General features: G+C 45.6%; 1 protein-coding gene and 1 long non-coding RNA gene across 2 annotated transcripts in view; one reads left to right on the forward strand and one right to left on the reverse strand.

The window, feature by feature from the left end:
• LOC146863861 (uncharacterized) overlaps positions 1-24245 on the reverse strand; it is a 378717-nt gene that overhangs the window by 43763 nt on the left and 310709 nt on the right. The gene's annotated exons all lie outside the window — the stretch shown is intronic.
• The window catches only part of MYORG (myogenesis regulating glycosidase), a 95498-nt gene continuing 72321 nt past the window's right edge, over positions 1069-24245 (forward strand). The window contains exon 1 of the mRNA XM_085628598.1: positions 1069-1288. The gene's annotated coding sequence lies outside the window, so the exon portion shown is untranslated. The remainder of the gene's footprint in view (positions 1289-24245) is intronic.

A 24245-nucleotide genomic window follows, 5' to 3' on the forward strand; every position in this document is an offset into this window, starting at 1 on the left:
AGTCCTTTGGGTGGTTGCAAGCCTGAGCAACTGGGGGCTGGTTGATGCTCTGGCCATAAAAAGGCGTGAGTAATAATCCTAGACTGGTGGTCCTCAGTAGTTATAGGAAAAAAACTCCCCAAATAAAATTGTAGCCCCAAATCAGTTGGCCCACGGGGCGGTCTGGCTCATCGGATTGGTGGGCAGCTTCAGTTACTCATTGCTGCCTGCCCTTGGTACGCCTGAAATTTAACCCACCACGTTGGCATATTTCATTTATGAATAAATCTGCAGCAAACTGCTTTTCCTCCAAACCATGTGTTGTGTGATTTGATTCCTAGTGTGCTAAGTATGCATTTACCACTGTTTGCTGGGGTGGGCACTATGCGCTCTTTTGCAGAGCTTGCTTCCCCTAATGAGGCGCTGAAACGCTTTGTTAAGTTGTACTGCTCGCAATTAAGAAATCTATGAATACAATTCCTGGGAAACTTTTAACCGTTTTCTCTGGCATGTCTAATTAAGAAAAGGTAGGGTAGGTATTAAACTGTCTGGGCTTCAAAGGCCGTCACCAAAAAAAGGGTATCCTGTTTTGTCAATGTGGTACAACTAATCACCCTTTTTTTTAACCGGATATAATGTTTTGAGTGTTGCGGGCTCGTTTTGGTATTGCATTAATGCGTATTGCAAAGTTTGTAGCAAACAAAACAATTTAGGTAATTTACTATGATTTTGGAGACCACGCTGGTAGACGGCACGCATCAATTGTATATGTTGTATAAACAATTCTTTACGTATCTGCACTCCACCTGTTTCCACTGCGGTTTTTAGAGTGTGTATTACTGGCTGTTATGGGAGCTTAGTAAGTAATTCAGTTTGGGAGCTGCGCGAGGCACTGTCTGCCCAAAGGTTGGGTGGTGGTGACTTGCGCAACCGAGAGAACATTATCTAGTCACAGTTTGACAAGGTATCACGTTTCTTCATGTGATCCTCCCAACTACAGCCCCCAGACTTCCCAAACCCGCCTCCGCCTTGGTCCGCCCATTACACAGATTGACTTTCCTGCTGCCCAATCAGAAATGCCGATGAAAGGACGGGCCTGAAAAAAAAAGAAAGTTACTCTTCCTGACAAGAGAGTTGCGAGTTGGTGCCCTTCTGGCACTGCCAGTCCCCTCGCTTGTTTTGGGGGCTAGGGTGTTTTTCTGGTAAACGTACCTCTTGCATCTGCACTGCAGCCCTGTATTCGTGTTCATCGTTTGCACAGTGCTGACGGAATGCGCCGCGACTCCCCCAGGACGCTGGCACGCGAGGGGTAAGTAAACAAGGGAGTTGTGTGCCAGAGGGCACAGAGCTGCGTTGCACACTCTGCCGTTGCGGGGGTTTCGGCACTGTGCACACCCCCCCCCCCCCCCATCCCTGCCGGTTGCTGTGTGCAGCACAGCAGTGCAGTGCCAGAGTGCAGCGGGTGCAGTGAAGAGACCCGGTGCGTCTGTGGCAGGGTGAGGTTAAAGACACCCGCGAGGGGCTTGAGGGAGGCTGGGGGAGAGAACAAAGGGAGGGGGGAAATAACTTTCCAACGGAAATATTTAGTGGCGTTTTTTGTTTAAATAAAAACATGGTGCATGGACGGCTGCTTGCCTCATAAATGTTTGCAAATTTGCATCTAAATTAAGTGTTCAGTTCCAGTGCGGAAACGATGTTTGTCGAATGGGCTGCCAAAAAGAATGCGCCGCGTGTGTTTTCGAGGGTGTTTTGGATTGTGATTGTGTACGGGAGTTATTACTACAGATGTTACCCTTTCGTGACGTTGTATTCCTTTTACTTGGCAGTAATCTCTTTGTAAACCTCGCAAGGATAATAGATCGCGTGGGCCCTGTCGAGTTTCATACCGACAGGTCTGTCGGGTTCCGCATAGATCTAATCAACAGCAAGCGCTTTGCGGTTGTCATGTAGCGCTTCACGTCAGTCCTTGATAGTGCTGGTAGTTATAACGATGTGGTTATTTTTGCCAATATAGCGCTTAATACTGGCGATCGAGTGTAATGATGTAATATTGATAACTAATAGTCAAAACTTTCACTAGATGTTACCTGTGTAAGCACGCTTAATTTTGTCAGATGACGCATGGGGAAGGGAAGTAAGTGCCTTTTCCAGTATCACATACAAGTGGTCACAGGGTGTGACCACACATAGTGTATTCATTTTTGCGTTTTTGTATAGCGCTAATGTGGCTCATTGGGGCTTCGAACGCTTTACTTAGGTTTTGAAGGACGGGGTTGCACGAGTTCTGATCGGGCACAAAACAAACACACGTGATCGTAACCAAATATACAACAGTCATGCATACAACTATCAATGGGGTGACTGTACAGAAAAGAAAACATGCTCGGGAGAGAACAGACCGCAGGGGCAGACGCCAGAAGAAATCAATTAAGTAAATTATATCTGAGATAAGAGATTAAAGACGTGTAAGATAACAGTGGGGCGGGAGTCCCAACCACCAGCAAGTAAGAGGAAAGACACGAGCGCAGGATAGTGAACAGTCAGGAAAGATGAATAACGATGAAAAAGTCTGCAGAGGAGGAAGTAAAAAAGAAGCAACACTCAAGTAAACACAAGATGGTGGAGCAGTCAATGTAGAGAGGCCGAAAAAGATGATCGAGATAGACAGACCCACTGTGGCAATGGCTTTTGCGCAAAAAAAGTTGAAGGTTCTTGTTGAACGGTGCAAAAGATGTGGTGGTGCATAGAGCAGGGGGGGGGTCTAGTTCAAGATTCTGATTGGGCTGCTGGAAATCACCGTGCATGTCTTGATTTAAAAGCTACAAAAGAGATTGAGCTCTGCACAGAGTCTTGAGGCCTCAAGACATGACCATCTGGTCGACCAGGTGCAGAGGAGTCCCGGTGTGTGGGACCTTTTGAGTCATAATCCTAGAACAGTGTCCACGACCTTCAGTCAGTGTCCACGGCCTTCAGTGTCCATGCCCATCAGGTTCCATGCCCATCAGTGTCCATGCCCATCAGTGTCCTTGCCTTGTTGGTCATCATTGCCCCTTTAGCACATGCAAACCACCCAGTAGAAGCTTGGAAGCTGAAACCAGCATCCTTCCCTGTCCTTGAAACATTGTCTGTCTGTCCTTCATGCCTTGGCACAGCTAATGCTGATGTTTGCACAATACTTTTCTTCCAAGAAAACTGCGCTGTTCCCAGGGAAGGGAGGTGTTCAGGCGCTGCCAAGCAACACGTCTTTCTGGTCATCCACCTCACACCGTGCCTTGATGTGTTTTTTTTAATTATTGTTATTTGAGGAAATGTTGCCATTTCTCAAAGAGATTAAACAAATAGTGACTAAATGTCTTGTTTCATTGAAATACTACTTTCCCTTAGATGAAGCAGCTATGTTGAAGAGAAGGAATGAGTTATAAATATTTCTTAAGAATGTCATGTTAATATATGTTCCGAAAAAAAGCAATACGTTGCTATGTTTGTGAACGTCGCCCTATTGGTCGAACAAAGACCCTTTTCTCAAGGGCACCACCGTCTGGTCACTCAGATAATAGGCGTTTGTAGGATGGTCTCCACCAGTCTAGCGGTGGTGATCTGTTATCACTCCTCTCCACATTACACTATTGAATTGGTGCTAAAAAATCCTCCACTTCAAACCACCCGTTACCGCGTTCTGAGACGCCAGTCTGGATTTTGAGCACTTTATAAAAACACCAAATAGTATTTTTTATTACTGCACACCATGTCTACCTCTTTCTTATAGCAAGAATCCATAACCAATATTACTGTGATAGAGAATCGCTGTAGCTAAACATTAAAACCCCCTGCAAAGGGCAATAATGGCTGTTAAAGGCCCCAAATCCATTATGAAGAAGAGGGCCTTTAACAATCATTAAAGCCTGAAGCGGAAGGGCTATAATGATGTTAAAACATTCCATCCACAATGGGTGGAATGTTCTACAATGGGTGGAATGTTCTAAATTAAAAAGGCTGCAATAGAACGACAAACATTGGTATGTTAGAGCAGAAGGTCTTTACCAGCCATTATTGGCCTCCAGCCACTCCACTGACTTCACTGGAGCTCTCAGCATTCCAATGTTCTAATACAGACTGTTTGTAAACTGCATCCTTATCCCCACCCAGAATGTGCCTTGGAATCCACTCCTTCCATCAGCTGTGCATACTTGACACTCGGACGTTTGTCACAATATGTTTCTCTGAGTCAGGATGCCCACTGAAATACCATCTTGGCAGTGGTATAGCTTCAGGGGGTGTTTGGGGTGTGACCCCAACCTCAGCCCCCCAAAATGAATGTATTCTTGGCTTGAGAGTTATCTGGACGCCCTGAGTCTGGTCTCGCATGCTTTTGTTGGTCCTTGTTTGACTAAAAGTTTTAACTTGTTATTTCTTTTTTCATCAGGAACTTAGACAAGGGCCTACCTACTGCAAATCAGTATTCAGCTTGTTCCTCATATAGGCCTTTCCCTCAAAATGACATCAATAATATAGACTCTCTTCCGGCCATTAAAAGCCATTCCACCTTGCCTTTATTGTTGGAATTTAAAGCTGTTAATCGAGAAGAAGTCTCCGTAGCCCTAGCAAAGATCAAATCGAGCTCGCCAGCAGACCCTCTCCCACCCCGTTCCTGCATAAACGTAGCACCACTCTTAATAACCAAACTCACAGAGATATTCAACATGTCGTTAGATCAAGCCATGGTCCCGACCAAATTGAAAACAGTTCAAGTCAAGCCGATTTTGAAAAAGCCCACCTCAGACCCAAGGGTACCAGGCAACTACCGTCCTATTTTGTTGCTGCCTTATTTCGGGAAGGTGCTTGAGTCCCTGGTTAACAAACAACTCACTGCCCACTTGGAAAACCACGGATTTCTTGACCCATCTCTATCAGGTTTCTGGTTGGCACATAGTACAGAAACAACCGTGGTAGAGGTGGTTGACAACATCAGGCTGGCCCTGGATAACAAGGAATCTGCCATGCTGGTCCTTCTGGATTTGTCAGCCGCCTTCGACACCATCTCCCATAGCATTGTAGAACAACGGCTCTGGGAGGTGGAAGTCAGGGGAAAGGCGCTGGACTGGTTCAAAAACTACCTAATGAATCGTACAACCACAGTACATATAGGTCCCCTGGCCTCTTGTAGCAGTAAGTATAGTAGTCCCTCAGGGCTCTATCTTGAACCCCATGTTTTTCAACCTTTATGTAACACCTTTGGCCAGGGTAATCAGGTCCTATGGTTTTGAGGCAGTGTCATACGCTGATGACACTCAGCTGTTGATCACATTTGGTCCTCACCCTACAGACACAATGACCCGGTTTAAAAATTGCATAATCCATATTAACAACTGGATGGGCAATAACAAACTACATCTCAACGGCAGCAAGACAGAGATCATCCTGTTTGGCCGAAGAGTATTGGTCCAACGATTGGTGGCCCCAGCCACTGGGCCCATGCCCATCCCCCAAACAAGCAGTGCGCAATCTCGGAATAACAATTGACAACAAGATGTCAATGAAAAATCACGTACATCTTGCAATTGGCACGTGCTATGGGATTCTGCGGAAATTATGCAAAATCTTTAAATGGATCCCTATTGAATCCAGGAAACCATTGGTGCAGGGTCTTATTGTTAGTCGTCTGGACTATGGGAAAGCCTTTTTAGCCTCCCTAAATGAAGGCCTATTTTCTAAACTTCAGATCGTTCTGAACACGCCTGCTAGACTCCACAGGCTTCCGGTAAAAAAGAGAGGCAGTTTTAAAATTCTATGCCTCACTCACAAGAGCATACGCGGAACCGGACCTAGTTATTTAGCGAAAAAACTAAACTGGTATCAGCCAGGAAGACTGTTAAAATCTAGCTCGAAACATCTCCTCACCCCACGACGAATTCGCACTGCAACAAGTGGGGGTCGATCTTTTTCCTTTCTCGCCCCTGACCTCTGGAACAAGCTTCTGTCTTATCTTCTGTCCATCTCTGATCACAAGCTTTTTCGGAGGGAACTGAAAACGTGGCTATTTAACCATCAATAATGCTGTTTAGATCTGATCGCTAGCCCGTACGGAGTCTCCGCAAGCACCATGAGACCGTTCAGGTGATTTGTGCACTCAATAAGTTCCTTTGACTTTGACTCATGGGAACAGTGTATCCAAACCTTTGTCATTTCTCCACCCTTCGGCATGCTGTTTTCGAGTCAGGAAATTTACGATTCACCCCCGCATCTTACTGGCTAAGCTACAACCCTGCCTCTTTGGTAATTCTAGAATCTCATGCACAGACATCTGAAGTCAGACGAAACAATCTAGTGCAGTTTAGATGTACCATTTTCTAATTGTTTTCATTGACAATTAAATTAACCCCTTCGGTGCTCATGACGGAATGGTTCCGTCATGACCCACGGTTGAGCTGTGCTCATGACGGAACCATTCCGTCATGACCACGCCCGCGCAAGATTCCGCCAGCACAGCGGCGGAATCTGCGCAGCATCGAAGGGGTTAATCATGATAGTCAGTGGCCTTAGAACTGAAAACATTGTAAACTGTGACAACAGAAATTTGGGGAAGAGGGGGAGGATGAGAGGGAAGGGGGGCATGGCAGTGCAGGACAGGACAATTGGAGCATTATAATATCACTTGCCGACAAAAGCTGGCAGAAGAGCATAATGAAATCTTCAATCTGTAAAAAAGCAGAGCAGCCTTCAATGACATCTAGATAACTTCAAATGATAGGGTTTTGTTGCAGGCCACCAGTTGAGCCCAGTCAAGAGGAGTCACGGTTCACGGTAACAATAGTACACCTATGGGGGATCCACATCTTCAGGTTCCGGGGATTGAACATTCAGAGGAGGTCTCGCCTCTGTAAGCGATCGTGGCGGGGGCACTGGAGACGTAAATATGCCAGCAGGGGTTCCCAGATATCTTTAGGGCGGGATGTCTGCAGCATTTGTTCCAAGTTTTGAAGCACCTTCAATATCAGTGTGCTACAAGAAACTAGGGATCATCACCCCTAGGAATGCCTAAATTTACTTTAGTATTGGTACATCTGAAGAAATTGCATTGGCTTTTTGTAAACAAGCATTGGCATAGCCAATAGGTCTCGCCTTTGGGACCTTATAAGTGTTTAGCCATGCAATAGTTAGTGTTGTTGCACCAAGGATATTGTGCTGCATAACTAAATACTTATAAGATCCCAAAAGCGAGACCTATTGGCTATGCCAATGCTTGTTTATAATTGTCACATATGAGAGCACCTTCAAATAAGTGAGATCAGGATGTGTGACACTACAGTTTTGCTCCATATATAATAAGAACTTAGCCCACATATAACATGCCTCCTAGCTCACTAATGGCATTGATATCAGGGGGCGGGGCAGGATGCTTCTCAGTTCATGCTGAAAAACCTTCACTTCCAAGAAATACTTCTCAACACAGGGTTAGAATCTGCTGTGCTCTGATGAAACCCTTCCGCTTGTTAAAGAAATACAATTTCTTGCAATCTGAAGAACCCTCATTATACTCGAACATGATGTTTATTGCATAATTTACACACCAAATATTTCCAGGGCTTGGGAGACCACCCGGGGCTGTGCTCCGGCTCTCCCTGTCCATGTGTTAGCTCGCCCACCTCCAGCAGAAGAGATAAGGGAATACACATGAGTGAAGGGTGCAGGAGGTGGGGGGGCTGTTGATAGTTCACTAGTGAAACATAAAGAAGGGAGAAGGTGGACGAATTGACAGGGTGGGAAAAGTGACGGGTGGAGGGAGAGATGAGGAGATGAAGGCGGGAGGGGAGAGGGACGGTAAATGTAGAATATGTGTTTTAGCACGTGCTCTCTCCAAATATTCTTTATAGCTCATTTTAATGGGTGTTACTACCACCCAAAGTAATAGAACCTAATGTATTGACATTGGAAGGATGAGCAGCTGAGACAGTCATGCCAGATGCACATTTTGAGCTTCAGTAATTAGTTGTCAAAACAGAGTACTTACCTCACTGTGCTGCCTCGACGGCTGAGAAAAAAGAAGAGCTGTGGGAAAGAGGATGAGGAGAAAGGGAGGACTGAGGAAAAGTGCAGGTTGGAGAAGCGCTGAGGGCAGGATAAGGGGGGAGGGAGGGCCGAGACCAAGTGAAGGCTAGAGAAGCGCTGACGGCAGGATTGGGAGGGGGGGGGAGGGGGGGGGCTGAGGCAAAGTCAAGGTTGGAGAAGCGATGAGGGCAGGAGGATGAGGGGTGAGGGAGGACTGAGGCCAAGTGAAGGTTGGAGAAGCACTGAGGGCAGGTGGAGGAGGGGAGAAACTAAGGGCTGAGGCAGAGTGAAGGCTGGAGAAGCGCCAAGGGAAGGAGGTGGATGGAGGCTGGGGTGGGCTGAGGCAAAGTGAAGGCTGGAGAAGCACCGAGGGCAAGATGAGGGGAGAGAGGGCTCAAGGTTGGAGAAGCCCTGAGGGCTGATGCAAAGTGAAGACTAGAGAAGCACTGAGGGCAGGAGGATTGGGGGGGGGGGCGGCTGAGGAAAAGTGGAGGTAGGAGAAGCGCAGAGGGCAGGAGGAAGAGGGGGAGGACTGAGGCAAAGTGAAGGCTGTAGAAGCACTGAGGGCAGGAGGATGAGGGGAGGGCGGGCTGAGGAAAAGTGAAGGTTGGATAAGCGCCGAGAGCAGGAGTAGGAGGGGGAGGACCGAGGCAAAGTGAAGGGTGATGAAACGCTGATGGCAGGAGGAGGAGAGGGAAGGAGGGCTGAGGTAGAGTGAATGCTCGAAGTGCTGAGAGCAGTAGGATGAGAGGGAGGGAGGGCTGAGGCAAAATGAAGGCTGGAGAAGTGCTGAGGGAAGGAGGATGAGGGGGGGCTGAGGCAAAGTGAAGGCTGGAGAAGCACTAAGGGAAGGAGGAAGAAGGGGAAAGTGGGGTGAGGCAAGAGAGAAGACTGGAGAAGCTGTGAGGGCCGGAGGGGAAGAGGAGAGAGGGCTGAGGCAAAGTGAAGGCTGGAGAAGCACTGAGGGCAGGAGGATGAGGGGGAGGGAGGGCTGGGGACAAGTGAAGAATGGGGAAGCGCTGACGGAAGGCGAAGGAGGAGGGGGAGGTGGGCTGAGGCAAAGTGAAGGCTGGAGAAGCGCTGAGGGCAAGAGGATGAGGGAAAAGTGGGGTGAGGCAGAGAGAAGACTGGAGAAGCTGTGAGGGCCGGAGGGGAAGAGGAGAGAGGGCTGAGGCAAAGTGAAGGCTGGAGAAGCACTGAGGACAGGAGGATGAGGGGGGAGGGAGGGCTGAGTAAAAGGGGAGGGTGGAGAAGCACTGAGAGCAGGAGGATGAGGGGAGGGACTGAGGCAAAGTGAAGGCTGGTGAAGCACTGAGTGCAGGAAGATGGGGGGTGGGCTGAGGAAAAGTGAAGGCTGGGGAAGCGCTGAGGGCAGGAGGATGAGGGGAGAGGGGGGTCAGGCAGAGTGAAACTGGAGAAGCGCTGCGGGCCAAAGGGGAAGAGGAGGGAGGGCTGAGGCAAAGTGAATGCTGGAAAAGCACTGAGGGCAGTAGAAGGAGAAGGCAGGGAGGTTTATGGAGAGAATAAAGTGATTCTATAAATGTGGTTCAGGTAGAGGCGGAAGACGAGGAGATGTGCGGTTAAGAGAGGAAGATGAGCGAGAAGGAAACCCGGGCTCGTGGAGTAAGACAGAGAAAGGAAGTGATATGTTCTGTAGTTTGAGGACAAGAAAAACAAGGGAAGGACTGTTTGCCGATTAAATGCATTCAAGCAAATTTGTGACGCGGCGGAGCGTGGCGCGCGCGCTTGGCGGGGGAGCGCATTACAGGCGGGGGAGCGGACCCTTTGAAGTACGATGCCAAACGGATTGCATGGCGGCACGATGCACGTGATTGTGCGCGTGCTCGCCATGCAATCCGCTTTTGGGAGCACTTTTGGGAGCCCCTTACTAGAGTCTCGCAGGTGAACAACCTTTACAACGCAACTTTTACACCGCACTACCATTACAACGAAACTATTACAACGCGAAATCTGTTACAACGCATGCCATTACAACGCATGCTATTACAACGAAATGCACTAGATGGCGTGCTAACATTAGAAATAGTGTAGTTTTACTATCCAAACACCTTCCCTACTGCAACGTGGACTGGAGTTAGAATAGTAAATTATACATTTCTAATGTCAGCACTCCATCTAGTGTACGTCGTTGTAAAAGCATGCGTTGTAAAGGCTGGCGTTGTAACAGATCTTGCGGTGTAAAAAATGCGTTGTAACGGCATGCGGTGTAAAAGCATGCGTTGTAACGTCATACATCCGTCTCGCATAGCGATTGCTATCGCAATAGCTAGGCGAGACCTAAAAAAGGATCTGGTTTAAGGTTCTGTGCCTCGCACATAAAGTATATTAGAACATTGGAATGTTGAGCAATCCATTGAATACAATGGAGTGCACCGAGCTTCTACGGGCCGGTAAAAGCCCGCAGAGGAACATTCCAGTGATGTTTTACAAAGGCCGCTCGGAGCCCGAGGGGATTTAAACCCCCTCAGGCTCCGAGAGGCCTTTGTTTTATTTGTTAGGACATTCTGCCCTCTAGTGGCAGAATGTTCTAATAGCCTTATAGCCCTCCGTAGCTGGGCTATACTGGCCATTAAAGTCCAGCTCCCTTGTTAAAGGCCCTTGCCTTTGGCGCGGGCCTTAAACACTGGAGCGGGCCTTTAATGGCCGGTATAGCATGCTACGACGAGCTATAAGGCTATATTACGGTGCTGGGTCTTAGCTGTAAGGTGCAGAGATATGTACCTGGAAGGTGCCTTTGCTCAGCGAATGCATGTCAAGCAGTGATACCAAAACCTAGGCTTGCTTGACCAGGAGGCAGAGCATTTTACTACAGTGCGCCCACTCTCTGGAATCAACTTTTGTGGGAGCTCAAACTTCATACTAACCACTTATCTTTCAGGAAGCTTCTGGATACATGGCTCTTCTCTAAATGAACCCTTTTCCTGGCTCGGGCCACTGCCTCTTTGGGTGCTCTTAGCGCTGGGACGCCCTTGGGTAGCTGTGTGCTTTAGAAATTACTAAATCAATCAGTCAGTCAATTCTAGAATCCCCAAAACTTTCAGATAGATAACATCCCATCAACAGGAAACACCAAAGACACTGATTCTAGTCAACTGCAGTTATGTTATAGCATCAACAAAATGCCCTCTTCTGGTAACAAGTCTGCACGAAAATGCCAAAAACCTACAGTTTCTACTGATAGGAGCAGATGACGTCGATGTTTTGATAATTACTTATGTGTATATTTCTCTCTGATGTGCACAAAGGAGTTCTTGGACTGATTTAGCAATATTGGAAGTGTTCTTTACTGCTTTCTCCTTCCTTTCCCCCTGTGTTTTTAGTGCCTTCTCCTGCTTTTGCCTCTTTTTTTTACTGCTTTCTTCGCGAAGCAGCTATCAATTCCAGTGCCGTGCCACCCTCCGGAGTGATTTGCTATGCTTTATAAATCCTGATTGATTGATTGACAAAAGGTATAAAGACCTGTGGTCCTCTCCAGATTCGGATGTGCCACCTGCTGTCAGTCTGTCCATAGCCTCGTTTAGGGTCTGTAATCACCTGAGTGTTACCACCTGCTCGGCAGAGCTTTGTGCTCTGCTGGAACACCAAAACAACATGGAGCACCTCGAGTGGGATCGAAGAGGTTGCACCCACTGGAGGAAAACGCAGGGTCACTCAGGGAAAAGGTGGGAGTGCACATCTGTCCACACATAGGGGCTCTTTCATTCCTCTAGGACAGAATGCATTTCACACAATGAGTTTTTCCTTCGAAGTGATTCGACATCTGACCACATGAAAGGAATGCACTCTGTTTGGCTATCCTATAGTTGAGCAAGACCTTTGACCCTGCAGACAAGTCAAGATCACTGGGAAGAAGAGTAGTCGCACGCCTATGGGACCTGTCACTAAATTTTATAATGGGCTTGCATAGGAGAACAACTCCTCCAAGCTAAATTTGGTGCTAAACACCAGGGGACCTTAGAGATGTCAAACAATGCTTGTTCGCTAGTGATTGAGCAGTAAACGATGGTGGACATCTGTGAGATGAGTTAGATGGATGCGAGGGGTAAATGAGCCATTGTAATCATGTTCAGAAACTCGATAGAACCCTGGCTGCCACTCGGAACTGGTAGTAAGGCTTCCCTGTGGATGCCCTGCTGATGCTGACTAAGGAGATAGGAAGATTAAACAAGCATTGGCATAGCCAATAGGTCTCGCTTTTGGGACCTTATAAGTGTTTAGCCATGCAACAGTTGCATAACTAAATACTTATAAGGTCCCAAATGCGAGACCTATTGGCTATGCCAAGCGGCTGCGAAAGTGATCGTGATCAAACATCAAGTGCGGCCGCAAAAGTGAAAGTAATCGCGGTCAAGCGCGGCCCGCACTGTAGCTCTAGGCTGGGCTGGTAGCACTTTTTGGAGCCCTCTCAATAAGTCTCGCCAGACCAGCGCATGCGCTGAGACCAGGCGAGCCCTAAAAAGGAAACTCAACACCTGATTTTTAGAAAGCACCAAGGATATGGGACTTCTTCCTTACTAGAATCCGACCAACCCTTCCCTCCTCCATTTCAAGAAGGTGCTGTAGCCTTGAGACCCTCGCGGGTGATTTGCCACGCTCTATAAATGTTTGATTGATTGATAGGTTACATAATACACAATGCAGGGAGTGATCATAATGTGACAAGGATGGGTTTAATCTTCAGATATAAGTTAGTGCTCTAAAAGAAGTGAGTGAACGCTAGAAGGAGTAAGGCACTGCAGGCCCTTGGAGATAACAGAAGAGAGAGAAGTGAGCCTTAGGAGGGCGACTGCAAAGCAATAGTTGACCACCGATTTGAGAGGAGAAAGTGCCTACCTTGGCAAGAAGCGAGGAGGCGCACATAAGGGGAAGAATACATAAGTGAGAGTAAGGGACTTTGTTGCTAGGAAGGAGATAAAGATTTGAAACCTACAAGTAGGTTCAGTGGTTATAATGTCTGCAGAGAAGGGAAGGGATTGGTCAAAACGTCGCACTCAGCTTGTGGGCATGGAATAGAGAGGGAGTAAAATAAAGGAGTGGGGAGGGTGTGATGTGATGATTCAGATTGGGGTCACAAGGATGTATCTTCATTTGTTCTTTATAGTAGAACCACCGAAACAAACAAGAGAACCCCAGTCTTCCATCACAACTCTTCAGGCGTAAAATTCGAACCTTCTGGCCAACCATTAATCTGAAAATACCACCCTGACCATGCACAGCCGAATGTCCCACGATCTTCTGCTCTGACACGCAATGGACACACGGCCATCACTTGCAAAGCCTGAAATCTCCCACAACGTTTATCTTAATAATCACCCTGGGTGGCCTCTCGAACACACCCAGACCTGAAGGCCCACACCTATAGCATCAGTTTACTGACCGCCTCATCAAGTGTCCTGGTGATTACACTGAGTCCCCGGCTTAGGGCATGGCTGAAATTACACCACTGAATTGCAGAGTTCAGGGTGCCATGTGGTTAAGGCCTGTGTCTTCGTTCAACATTGCTGTATCTTAAGGCATAGGTCCACTCCGGCTGGTGGTTGGCCTGGAAAAAAACCCTGCAGTGGTCGGCATCGTACTGTAAAAGTATCACCACACTGGTACAGGGCTCATGAGCAAGTAACCGTGCTGCTGGTTTAGTGGTTACATGCCACTTAGGAAAACAACCATTGACAAAGCCAATAGGTTGCACTGTTATCATACAATCTCTTGACCTTGCCAATGCTGGTTTCCTAAAGATTGTTTAAACAATGGTAAAATAAAAAAATGTTTTATAATACTGAAAGAAAATTAAACACATGTCCCTAAAGTATATCTTAGCTGTACACTGTGCTCACTATTTTCAGGCTCTTCAAATGTCTTTTCTTTGTTTTAATACTTTTTACTCGGGAAGCTCTGGATATAATTTAAAAAGAGAGATGAAGTGTCAGAGTTTAAAACAAAACACTTGCCACGGGCCTGATTTACTTTCCACTCGACTCGGAGCTGAAACATGCAGCAGACATTTGGTCCTTGGAAGTGGCCACGGGAACAGATTTGTGGGCCTGCGGTAGAAGAGACATCTCCTTTTCAGTCACGTTAAGAGACGCTTCTTACTCAAATGGCAATGCCGAAGTGCAACAACCAGTCTGTTCCCTCCCCCAGCAACATAAAACCATGTACATTGATGCAATAGGTGGAACGTAGGAGATAGGGCAAAAACAACCCTTAAATTGTGCCCTTTAGCCATACACTCGGAAAAATATACCTGTTGCTGTGCTTTTACAGCCAAGAGAGGATGTAGCCTTACAGCTAGAGCGGTGGACCTCGAAGCTGGGGAACGCGGTTCAAGTCCCGGCAACGACGCTCAACATCCTGTGATTCTGGGCAAATCACATAAACTCCCCCTGCCTAACACAAATGAATGGGTCCTTCTGTAATGAAACTGATGCTCATGTAAAGCGGTCTGTAACCAAACTGGTGCTATGTAAAAGCGGTCTGATAACCGATGTCCCGCGCTATATAAAATTCTAAAAATAAAAAAAGAGGTGGGGGGAGCAACACTGAGACCGCTGGGAGGGTATTTGGGGAGGTGGGGGAGTGGTAGCAGCACATGAGGGAGAGGGTAAAAAACTACATACGCTCTCAAAGAGTGCTGAATGAAAAAGAAAAAATATGTTCCCTGGAGGTGAGCAGTGGAAGGATACAAGTTATTCAGTCAAAAGGATTATAAAGAAGCTATGCTCTAGATGATGACAAACAACAAGAAGAGGAAGGAAAGTCATCAAAGAAGAAGTAAGCAAAGGAGAGTGATAAGAGAACTAACCAGTGTTAAGTAACAGATGAGCTGTAAACCACTGTAAGCTTTTGGTGTGATACAGAAGAGGTCTTTTGCAGCAGCCAGCGAAAAGTTGGCTGTAGGCAAGACCTTAAAAATGATGGGTAGATTGCTCGAATTGATCTCAGCCACTGGTAATTACACTAGGATGCCATCCAGCGTACATATTTCTTTTTTTTTTGCCCCCACATGCCACCTCAGACTGGTATCGGCCATATGCAAATCAGCCTTGGCCCTTCTCCAGTAGGAAAAGTCCAACCCAAGGTTCCGGGCCAGGTCCTGTTTGAATGAGAACTTAAGCAACTCAGACTGGTTTTGGCCTATTTGTGCGTTTTTGTTTCCAGCTTCACAGGTATTTTATTATAGTGTTTTTCAGGTCGGAGCTGATGATGTGTGGTGCTCACCAACGCATTCATTGCCACGAGGATCATTTATGTGCTCAGAGGTAGATGAATAATAGTGCGTGAAACAGCCATTCTTGTGACCCCCATCCCCTCCCCCACATACACACTTCTCCCTCTGAGGATCTCGCACTATCCCAAGGACCTGTGAGTGAGGTCTACTTTCACTTTCTCTGCAGGCCGCCTGTTCCTTCAAAGTGCAGACATGTAGCCTTTAAAGACACTCGTAAGTAGGGGTGGGCGGAATTTGCGTAATTGCGTTACGCAAATCTCCGCGAAACGGTAAAAAATCTCCGCGAACACGCAGAAATTCCGCGAACACGCGGAATTGCTTGTTCGCGATACTTTTTGCCTGTTCGCGATCGCTGTTTGCGTGCTCGGGGCGAAATATCTCGCGAACACGCATATTGAGAACGCGAACAAGCAAAAAATTTCGCGAAGTCGCGGAACGCAGATTTTTGGGCAATTTCGCGTTCTCCGCGGAACGCGAAATTCCCCAAATTCCGCAAATTCCGCGAACGGAACGGAATTTACCGCCCAGGCCTACTCGTAAGTACAGATGTGCATGACTGGAGCTGCTGAGAGCCAGACTGAGCTAATGTTAACAGTAGTCGTAGACAAAAATACCTGCCATCTGTTCATTTCTTGAGATTCTAGAAGGTCCTGGATCTTAATAGTTTAGGAAATTCCCTGCATTGCATTTGAACCCGCTTTCTTTGATAATTACTTAGCAATAACTCTAAAATACTTCTGAACTGATTTCTTCTTGTATTCACTTTTTAACGTTTATTTTAAAGGGGGAACACATTACAGCTTTTGCTTCCTATTTTTATGGAGCCATTTCGGTAAAATCCTGGCCAGGTGGCATCCATAGCAGAGGTTAGGATCGGGGCGCCTAGCAGCCAGTCTGATGTGGTGCATGAGGAGTTAGTCATCCGAGAGTGTGTGTGCTTTCCGAAGCGGTGCAGCAGGCATCTTTGCATGCTTAGCTAGACAGGGCATGGTTGATGCTCAGAGGGTTATAATTTGGCAAACAGGGTGGCGGGTTAGCTTGAGAGCCTTGCAGAGTGACTATAGTTGTGGCATGTACCAGAAACGTGCCTGGCTTGCAGCTGATTTTCAGCACTATAATATTGCTGTCTCCATAATGCTGCCTTTCAGATAACCACACATTACAAAAACCCAGGTGTCCACCAAAAACTTAATTTCCAATATTGATTGACCAAAACATTAAAAAATGTATGCCTTTGCATCCAAACCATCGTCCCCCATTTTGGATTTGCTAAGAATAATGCAGGCGAGGTGCCAGATGTTTTTGACAACCCCACCAAAGTGCCAGATTTCCACCACCAACACGCCATGCTGCACCCCTGTATGAGCATATATGGTGGCACGGCTGCCTTTCCTTGTATTATAAACACGCTGGCACTGCCAAGGAGGTCGAGACACTTTTGGGGCTGGTTGCTGTCTCATGCAAGGGAGAGGCAGCCTGTAGGTTCGGCCCCTTTGGGACATGTTGGGCCTGATTTCCACAAGATTGGCCCTCTTCCATAATGACACAGCAGGACTCCAAACTGATTGACTGTTGTTCTTGGGGCAATATCTGCAGTGGTCCAACCAATCCTACATTTTTCATTCGAGTCTAGGCCGCGCATGCTGTGCTCTGCGAGGCACGCTGTATCTAGACTGTGGGCTTGAAGCACCTCCCATTTGTTCCTGTTCATGCCCTTATTAAACAGCTGATTTCGTTTGGCCAGTATACTTATTTAGTCCTGCTTTTTGGTGTTTCAGACCCCCCCAGGAGACTGCCCCTATTACATGGGGTCTTTCTCTTTTATTTTGGTTCCTTTGTGTGCACTTTTTTGTTTTGTTTTTGTTTGCTCAGCTCGTGGATCAGCACAGCGCCCGCTTCATGGACACCACACTGCATGTTTCGGATGGCATTTTACAGCATTTGCATTTTCAAACTATGAGTTTCCTTTGTTCAGTTCAGCCTGCCTAAAATGGCTTATACGCACTGCCAGCAAACGCTTTCACATTAAATCTATGAGCCGTTACACGCCCAAGTATGTTCGCTCTCCGTCCTTCTCTTTTGCAGAAGCTAGCCGCTGTTTATGGCATTAATCAGTATGCCTGGAGGCTCCGCCTACAGCCACTTGGAGCGTTGCTACCCACATCTGTAGCTTTTTCTCAGATTGCATGAGCACTGGTCCCGGGGCACTGGCTGCCGCACGACTGAGCCACCAGTCGCAGCTGCCCAGAGACGGCTCATCGGTTTAATTGTTGTCCCTACATATCCCCTGGTGGCTCGCACATTCCTATGTTGGGTGTGTACACACATTTTCTTAGAACCACTCCCTGTGCCGTCCCCCCCCGCCCCTCATCTCTCCCACAGCACTTCTTGCTCGCCCCCACTACCCCTCTAAGATCACTGCTTGTATATACTGTATACCTATATACTTTATTTTGATGCCAAAACATAGGTTAGGGGGACAAGTAGTCTTATATAGATAAAAAATAACTCCTCAGAGCAACCCTTTCACCATTTTCAAAAATGGCATCTATAATGGAGGAAGAAGAGGCATATAAAGAAATGAAACCAAGAATGTTTTTTAATACTTTTATGTATACACAAAACAATATTTATGACCTGAATATGGAAAAAAAGACTGTTTATCACTCCTGTACTAGATACATTTTCATAGTTCAGGTTATTTGTTTTGGCAGTCGGTCGTGGTACATTCGTAGAATATTGACCATTTGAGAAGAGCATATCGACAGGGACATCTTTTTATAGCACAGGTTTTGCAAGTACGTGTAAGTTCTGTGGGTAGAGGCTTTAGAAATGTCGTAGATTTTAGCACTCAATCAATATCTCCCCAACCAAATTCACACAGATCTTTCTCTACATATGCATGATCCAAAACATTTAAACATCTGATCAAATAGAACGTTCTTTCAATGTGTCCACGCACAGAATATGACGTAGGTAGAGGGTCACTAAGAGGGCCAGATCTCTTGAACCTACTTTACTGAAGGTCGTCAAGTGGATCACTGTCAGAACTCGTTTACCACCCACACATGCACAACTTATTTTCCTATGTCTTTAAAGTCCCATTCTTCTTCTGTCTCAGCAAATCCTTTTAGAAACTTCACAAGTTCAGCAGTTAAAGCTCCTAGCTTTGTCACAGTTTTGCAAAGTGTCATCACCCATAAGAATATGTGCCTAGATAAGAATACTGGGCATCTCTGAGTCAAGATTCTTATTCAGAATATGAAGCAGGATTAAGTGTCTTTTATCACCTGTTCCATAACGTATCCATAACTCTGACAATCCTTTACTTATGAACATTGCAACAAATCTATGTAGCACAATAATATCTGTGTCATTTGATGGTACAATGACTTGATTTTAACCCTTTCGAACAGCCCACTCACCATGTGGCACAACACGAAGGTCCGCTTCCTCCAATTTGCTTCTAAATTCTTGAACAATATGGCCCGTTCCTTTTGAATATATCTCTGCAGGCATAAACTCCTCATTGACCATCATTCCACTTGCAATAATTGGAAATTCAGTGTTCACTGAAGCATCAGCAATGTTTTGGCAAGTTAACATCTCCGAGTTCATCGTGTTCGATGTTGATGACCAGAATTTATCAAGTAGCACAAGTATAGGTGTCGAATTTTAGATGCAGGCAAGGTCAATCGTTCCACTTGTAAGCATTCATCTGTTTCTCTCATATTCTTTGAGAGATAATTCCAGATAACGGCCAGACACTACGTGCAGTTCTTGCAAGGGGCACACTGACTTTGATATCTGTAGAACAGTCTGAACTACCTCTCCGAAGTTTTGCATGAATGAAATCTTGACCATTCGCACTTGTGAATGTAGCACAACAACAGCAGTTTTAAATGAAGACACCTTTCGGATTGAAATTCTTCAGGTGAAAGGTTTTTTTTTTAGCTCTTGTATGGGTTTGTGCTTCACTAGTTTGTTTGCGGCATCTCCATCAATAATGCGTTTGTTGGAAGATCATGTGACAGAATGTCCTTGATAAATTCACCCCTTTCTTTTGCTACATCATTGCTCTCTGTCTTTCACCACAAAATTTATTTAGATGGATTTTCTGTAGAGGTATGGTTTTTCCACATCTTTCCAAATGTCAGGATCGATATCACATAGAAGTTTATGCAATCGAATTCGCGAAACACAGTAATCAGTGACTCTACAGTCTTTATGGGTAGCTCCCAATCACCTGCGCAATCAGCATGTACCATGTTTTTCACTAGAGCTATCATGTGTAAAACATTTCCCCAGTACTTGAAAAGTTCTGATTTTTCCTCACATCCTATGGCAAACTCTACGAACTTGGTTTTCTGATTTTTGAACTGACTGTATTGAACATTGCGTGGCTTTGCATTATGTCTTTTGAGTGAAGTGCACCCTGTGCCTTGTTTATTTCTGAGATATGATATGCAAAACCTAATTTGTCTTTTTTGTGCCTGAAAGCATTCCAACGCAATGTTTCTATAGCCTCAGATATGATAGCACACCTGGAAATGAACAAACATGAGTTCCGCTCAATACTGACTGGACAGTTTTGCTTCCAGAGATTTCAGCCTCAATAAGTGTGTCATCTATGCCACATCCACTGAGATAACTTCCTGCACAACACAACATTTGTCATGTGGAAAACACCCATCATTGGATAAAGATCAAATTCTACTGGATTGCTCCTAAAAATATCAGCTACAATACGGAAAACACTTTCATCGCAGAAAATTGGCAGGATAGGCTGTTCTTCAAGATGTGCACGCACATTTTGGGAATTTTTTAGAGCTGTGTATACTGTTGCATAGATTGTGACTGGAGATTGTATTACTGGTAAAATCCCAACCTTCTTCTGTGGAACAGTATTCAGAGCATGAATTCCAGCCCACGGAAGAACTGGCTTTTCTTCATCGTTCAGTCCGCTCCGAATAAGTGATATGGTAAATTCAGCTACATCAGCTTTGCGGACCGCAGCATCGGGTAGAAGTAGATCCATGTCCTCAGCCACTTTAAAATTTTCTGGTAGACTGGGACGTATTGATGGCTTGTAGTGATTTTGTACACGTTGACAAGGCAGTTGGGTTATAAGTTTGCAGCTTCGTTTGTTTATGCACTACAGCTGACACAGCTTGTTTTCCAGCAGCTACTTCATTGGTACAGTCTTGAAAAGCACGATGGCAGTATCATGTGTGCCGGATGTTTCAGACAAAGAAGAACTATCTTCAAAATCAATATTATCAAGAGTAGCAATTGTAAATCCTTTCCTGGTAAAGTGACTTAGAAGTGGTGTGCTGTCAGATTCAGATTTTATAGCATGAGCCGCTAACAAATTCCTGCTCCGTACTGTCATTCTAATCTGTTGATACACCAATCCTATTCATTCAAGTGATTTATTAGCTCTTTACTTTTGCACTTGTCGTAGATTGTGTGGGCAGTCATGTGTAGCGGAGTTTTCTTCTTGCCTTGATGTAATTCATAAAACATGATTTGAAAAAGAAAGTACATTTGCACAGCATAAGCCTCTCGGTCCAGGGGATTTTCTTCCACATCTTTGCTTATATCTTCAAAGCGATCATCAATGTTGTCGGCTTCTGTTCCGAATCCAAGAACATTCGTTTGCAATAGCTTTGCTTTGCAGATATTAAACGATGATGTATAAAAATAATAAGACAACATCCGGCATTCTTGTTGACTCTCAAGATTTAAGGAGCTTTGGGGCATCGCAAAATCTGCCATGAAGTCCAAAATCTAAATCTTTCAGGAAGTTTCTTAAAATGGTTCCTGCTGATTTTACTGTATCGTCCTGTGATCTTCTTTTGGCAGCAAGAACTTTAGTAGTCAAATCGGCTGAGTACTCCATAAGTGGCTCATTCTGTTTGTTAGACTGACGAAAACAAATTCTTATCATTATACATTCTCACCAGAAGAATCTTCATTTCATTATTATGGATCAATACAGTTTCATCAATTTTGACCATTGTTTCTCTGATCTCACCAAGAGTGAATCCGTAGCCAGCACTCAAGAGTGGCTTTAAAATTTAATTTGCTTTTTTCAAACAGTACAAACTTAACTAAAGGCTGGTGGTTACATTGCTGCTAGAAGCTAACTGTACATTCATATTTTCAAATGCACGCATGCATGCAGTTCGGGTGAGCATTCAAATCCGCTGCAAATGCATTCATTCACTTCGCTGTTTAGATTGGCCTATTCAGCTGAAATCATCTTGGAAGAAACTAGCTGCAGACAAAAACATGCTTGCCCTTTGAGACCCACATACTCTGTACTTTGTTCTTTTGTCAAACCCTTTGACCCTTGTTCTGGCTAAACTACAGATAACACATTGAAGATCCTCTGCTTTCTGATCAGTTGTTGGAGGTGGACCAGGGGTAGCCATCGATCTTCTAAGTGGATGGTCATTCGGTTTGGTTGTCATCACTTTGTCAGAAGACTCGGATTCTTGTTGTGATTTACTGGTCTCTGCTATTTTTTTGACAATTGTTTTCCAGACTTTTTTTCATGCGACTTATAGCACTTGTTACAATAATAAAATGTTTGATCCTCTTCACTCATCAGTTTCAATCTTTTGTGAACTTCGTCTTCAAATTAGTTGGGCATATGACACACTTTCTTTGTCGAAGGAATCCTCAGATTTTGTATTTAGCAACACTGTCTGGAGGTAAAGATTCTCTGCTACCACCTGCTTCGGTCATGTTTACAAATTTGAATCACCTGATACAAAAACAATATTAAAATAAATTAACAGCATAATGGCTACAATGCATCATTATAGAGCCGCCAATTTGGAGAATGGCAGAAGGGTTGCTCTGAGGAGTTATTTTCTGTCTCTATTAGACTACTTGACCCCCAAAACCTACGTTTTGCCACCAAAATGAAGTACATAGGTCTCATGTTTCTTGAAATATTACATCATCACTGCAACTCATCCGCCATTTTTAAAAATGGGATTAGCAATGTCTGCTCAAGCTAAATTACTTCTCTAATGATCCAAAAACACAAATCGAAAATGACAATCTCTGGACAACAATTGTTTGACAGAGGTATATCAAGGGGCCAGGAGTAAAATCATTCCGCTCACTCTTTCATCCATTATGCTCTAGTCTCTTTCTCACAAACTCACTACCGCCCTTTCTTTCCCACTCCCTCTCATATTCCTTCTTCCCTGCCCCATTCAGTTCTAACCATCCCTTTCTCCCCGTCATTCACACACACTTCTCTCTAAACTGTCTTTAGCTCTCTGTCTCTCACGCACATATCCCTCTCTGGTGTCACGTTCTCTCCTGTCATGCATTATCCCTAGTCCCTTTACAGCAACTCCTTCCCTATTTTTAGGTTGAGCCTAGCGTTGCAGCGCATGCGCTGCTCGCTTTGCGAGGCATGCATCATCCAGTATAGTGTGGAAGCTTTGTGTAAGCTCCGCCTATTCTCCCCCCATCTTTTTCATTGGCTTTTGTCTTAAATGCTGCCTTCCGATTGGTTTTTTAGGCTTGTTAGTCCCTCCTTATGACAACCATGTCGTCATTTGTGTTCTTCCATGGCTACTGGCCCCTTTACTTTCAACACTATTTTATTTCCGTGCCTTCCCCCCTCCACTGCCGCAGTCTGGGACTTCTCGCCCCTCCCCCTCACCCGGCACTCCTGTTCGTGCCTTTTTGCCCCCACTGCCCGCCCGCACTCCCGTTTCAAATGCAGTAGGTCTTGCATAAATGCGAGTCCTATTGCATTGCAAATACTGTTTTTTAATGTATTAAGCTGCTGCTTTTACTGATAAAAATATACAACGCATACACATGGTAGTGTTTTTTGTCATTTAACAACACTACTAAACAAACCAGAGATCAAAACATAAAAAGCACAAGCACTGGTTGAGCTGCTCAAATTCGGCATGGGTGAAATCGAGAGATTTGGAAACGCTGTGAATATATTGGGATGCCTGGACATTTCACGCGAGGGGCCGAAGGAAGTGAAGTGCGAGAAGTGGGCAGCACGTGAACTGGGAGCGTATCTTTGAGCGTGAGATGCGAGCGGAGCACGCCACTGGCTGTGTGTCTGCTCGGCGTACAGACAGCCCCAGCAATCCGTAAGGCTAATCAGACTCATGGCAAGTGCTTGCAACGGAATTCTAGAAACGCGGTTGTAACTGGTACCTTTCTCAGCCGCGCTCCGTGAGTCTTCCGATTTTCCGGGATGATGCCAGGAACTGCAGGGTTGAGCAAACCCGGTCTTTTATAACACATCGTCGGTTGCGGCCCCAGCCCCCACAGCACGAAACGCTTCCAATTCCCTATACCTGAACCAAACTGCACCCACACGCACAGTCTAAATTTTGTGCACCATCGGCCCCCGCTCAGCTCAAATACTGCATTATGGGTGCCTCTTCTAACTTTGAGGTTGTAGTACATGTATTTGTTTGCAGGGCCAGCACTAAGGCTGTGCAGCCAGTGCAGCCGCACCTGGCGCTGACTTTGAGGACGGGGGAGGGGTCTATTTAGAAATAGCACGGATTTAAAAATTACCTGCTGCAGAGTTCGTTATGTGTCCTGCATTTTTCAGGGCAAAAATAAAAATGTCAAGATAACTGGTGACTGCTGTTCCTTCTGGAGAGAGAACGAGTTTCTGCCTGGTGGCAGTTTCCACTCATGACAAAGTAGCACAGAGGATTAATGTGCCTGCTGCAAAGAACGTGTACAAAGCAAATCACCCTACTGTATTTTATGTGGCTAGCTGAGTCAGTTACTGCTTTTGTCACAGAGATCGTTTTCCAGTTCATAAAGTGCAACCCTAATATAGCACATTGAGCTATGAAAGGTCACCGAGCTGCATGCAACCTGCATGGTATAAGTTAGAAAGCTGTTTTTCCCCCCATCTTTAATTATCCTAATGTTGCTAAAACGAGTAAAGCCAATCACT

Source organism: Triturus cristatus, chromosome 2_1 (assembly GCF_964204655.1).
Source record: "Triturus cristatus chromosome 2_1, aTriCri1.1, whole genome shotgun sequence".
In the NCBI taxonomy this organism is placed as follows: domain Eukaryota; kingdom Metazoa; phylum Chordata; class Amphibia; order Caudata; family Salamandridae; genus Triturus; species Triturus cristatus.